This window comes from Sinocyclocheilus anshuiensis, unplaced genomic scaffold (assembly GCF_001515605.1).
Source record: "Sinocyclocheilus anshuiensis isolate Anshui unplaced genomic scaffold, SAMN03320099.WGS_v1.1 scaffold1082, whole genome shotgun sequence".
NCBI classification, from domain to species: Eukaryota; Metazoa; Chordata; class Actinopteri; order Cypriniformes; family Cyprinidae; genus Sinocyclocheilus; species Sinocyclocheilus anshuiensis.
Genome location: NW_015542379.1, coordinates 248,602 through 252,359, shown reverse-complemented (window position 1 = coordinate 252,359; position 3,758 = coordinate 248,602).

Genomic DNA, 3,758 nt, shown 5'->3' with positions numbered 1-3,758 from the left:
TTTATTTATTTTTTGTTTTTTTGTATGGCAAAGTCATTTAAAAAAAATAACTGCATTGTTACCAAAATTATTGTCACTGCATGTGTCTGCCTTTGTGTTTGCTAGTGTTGAGAAGTGCTTAGGGGTTAGTGCCTCAAACATATACATGTAATTGTGAAATGTAACTATACAAATAAATTTATATAAATAATTGGAAAGAAGTGTTAATGAAATTGTTATGCCACTATAGCCTTCAGAAATTATGGCAAATTCAGTGAGTAGTTCTTCCTCAGAAGTGCTTGTTGCATCAGTGTGATATCTTCTGTGTTTGTAAGTGTGTATTTCCCTGTATAATGAATCTGAAACACAGTGTCAGGAGCAGCTAAATGAAATAATCAAAGTCTTGCTATCTGCCTGTGTTTAATCTCAGAGTAAGAGAGCTCTAACGGCAATCAGTCTAACTGCGATTGATTTCATATGCATGAACAAATCACTTCGATGGGATCAGAACTAGATTTAGAATGAGACACAGACACAGAATGAGAGAGAAGAACTGAGTAACGCCGCTAGTCCAACATTGTCTTTGTATTCTCTCCGCGTCTCCAGCAGGAAAATCTACTGCTTTCTTTTGGCTCGGCCGCACAAACATGGCAAAGCCAGTAGTCTCGCAGCACAATCTCTCCATGGCACATGTAGAGCGGAGAGCTGCCAAAATAATTACTATAGCAATCCCAGCTAAAGCCTGAGTTACAGCGAGTTTGACAGTGTTAATGCCATCAACACCGGTGCCAAAACACACACAACCACCCAAAGCCTTCTCAGCATCCGCATTTCTGTGGCCCTCCATTATGAAAATATACTAGTTTCTAATTACCAAGCCGGGCATATGGGACTCGAGAGAGTGTGTGTGTGTACTGTCATCAGTGTGAGAGGAATACAAATGGTCGTCCCTGAAGCTTAAAAACCCTATTGGACCCTCACACCCTTTCCAATCTCTCTCTGCCTGTGTGTCTCTAGTGTGTGTGTGTGCGCTCAAGGACGGCCAAAGACATTGCCTCTGGTGTGAAGAGACTGCCTCAGAACAAAATGATGGCGGACTGTGGGGCCGGTGTTAAGTGCTGCAGTGATGAAGTCTTTTTAACTCATGCCTTGTGTCTGCCATAGAAGAACTAACTAACAGAACAGTCATTCGCTGGTAGACTATAATGACCTTGCTAGTTGAACAGCACAGTTTTGCCAGTTAGACCAGTTAAAAAAAATACAAAAAACACAGTGACTGGCAACTGAGAATCAGATAAAGAAACATATGTCAGTATACTCAGAAATGATCATTCTGTCATCATTTACTCACCTCATATCAGTCCAAGCCTGTATGAGTTACTAATGCGAACCATAGAAGGTGATGTTTTAGAAGAATGCCTGGAAGTTTGTGGGTTTTGAATCCTGTTGATTTTCATTGTAAGGACAGAAACAGCACAAACATAAGCTCCTCTCTTCAGCGCAATGGAAAGCCCTAAACCACCAAAACACAAACTCTTCTGAATCTCAGCAGAACAAAACTTTACACACTAACGCAAGGCTCCCTCTTGTGACATTAACGCTCCCTCTTTAGTTCCACGCAATGCTTTGTTTTTATTTGGCGTACTATTTATATGCATTTTCATGAGACCGAGCTCCTAATACTGTGATTAAACAGCAGAAATAATAGATATAATAATAGAAAGCAATATTACCTGTCTAGGGAAGAAGGTAAACCTGCCAGAGCCTAACAGCCCCATTCAAACCCTCCATATAAACCGAGCAGACCTCCACACTGCAGAGAATCAATACGTCTGCGGTCCGTTTCAAAGCAGACGCTCAAGGACATTTGGTTTAACTGCACCGGCGCTCTGAGAATCAATTGTGTGTGTGGAGGGAGGGGGGTAAACAGGCCGGCCTAAGCAAGCGTTTACTGGTTAAATACATGTGATGGAGGGCTGGGAAATGGTGTTGACTCGGGATTATAGAAGCAGAGGAATATGCTGCTCGGTCAATACACCTGCTTCCTCCGCACTAAAGGTCACTGGTGTTGATGGAGAGAGTGAAATTCAGACGTCAACATCAGCATCAGAGAATCCCCAGAGGTCCGTCTGTGTGTGTTACTGTGGTCCGAAGGGTCTGGAAAGGTCTGAACATGTCTCATACCTCGTAGTAGTCATAAATGTTGAGGTCTGAAGAGGTCTGTAGAGGTTTGATGCAGTCAGGATCGACTGATGCACTAAAATAATGCTTTTCAGTGGCGTGACATTTCCAGTAACAGGCTGTGTTTTCCAACATATATTGATATAACATGACACTTTTGGATGAAATAGTAACGTTTTTTCCAGTAACAAGCTATTTTTTCCAATGATACGCATTGAATCATGTCAGAATGCTGTGCTTTTCATCACATTTTATTATGTCTGTGGATTTATGGCAGAGCTCTTTCTAATGTTTAAGGGTGCGTTAAACTTACATTTGCATTAATTATATTTACATTTACATTACATAAATCTACTGAGACTTGAAATGGTCTAACAAAAAATAAATAACTTTTATGGTCTTATATGATTTTGTGGCAGCATTTCTCACAGGTATAAAAATGGACAAAACATTGTTTTGCAGAATGTATTACAGTTTTTTTTTCAACTGCTTACATTTTCAAAACTTTGCCTCTTTTTTTCAAAGCTTTACACACAAATCCAAGAATTGCAGACACAAAATGCAAAATGCCTCACATCTCTTGCAAAATGAAGCACTGCATTCAAAATATCACAAACATTTGTCTTGCATTGCAAACACCTTTGCCATAATATTATAATTTTAGATATATCATATACACACAGTTATTCAAAACCTAAAGCTCTTCTTTCATGAGCTCCTGCATGTGTACATTTCTGCACAAGATTGAAAAAAACTGTAAAAAAAAAAAAAAAACTGGAACTAGAACTAGTTTTATTTCATCCAAAGTGAAAATATTGTTTAAAAAAGCTCTCTGATGTATGATTCATTGAGTGAATCGGTTCATTCATGCAGTTCTGAAATGATTAATCAAAACACTGGAATCAGCTTTTCCAGCTCAACAAGCTCATTTTCCTGATGAATAACAGTGCACTGTAAAAAATGACCGTGAATTTAACGGTAAAAGACTAAAAATGCTACAGTAAAAACCTGTTAAATGGTTAACGGTAAATTCCCCTACTATGAACAGTGAAAAACTGTATTGGACATTGCATGTACTGGACATTAATTTTACGGTAGTATACCGTTTTTGGAAGTTAAAACTGTAAAACCTAAAATGTTGCTACCGTATTTTTTACCGTAAAATTCCGGCAACCACAGCTGCCGTTTTTTTACCGTAAATTTTACGGAATTTTTTTACAGTGTAGGCTATAAATGACATAACATGAATAGTGCTTGTCCAGTAATAAGCTGCTTTGTCCAACAATTAGTCTAGTGGTTTAGTGTGTTGAAATGCTGCATAATTGTATTTTTCAACAACTTCTGGAAGCCGAGGCTGATAATCAAACACGCTCTCTGATTTCTCTCATAAAGCAGCATTGTGAAGTCCAGTTTGATTTAATGAATTGGTTTGTTCACACAACTGATGTAAATAAAGCCGTTTCCCATCGGAGCACCGCGCAGTGAGGGCTGTAATTAGTCTTGCACGCGTGACATCTTGTTTAGGGCCTCTCTCATTATGTTGTGTCACTGACATTTCCAGCAGAAGGCGTCGTAGAAAGAGTGCAATCGAATGCTGT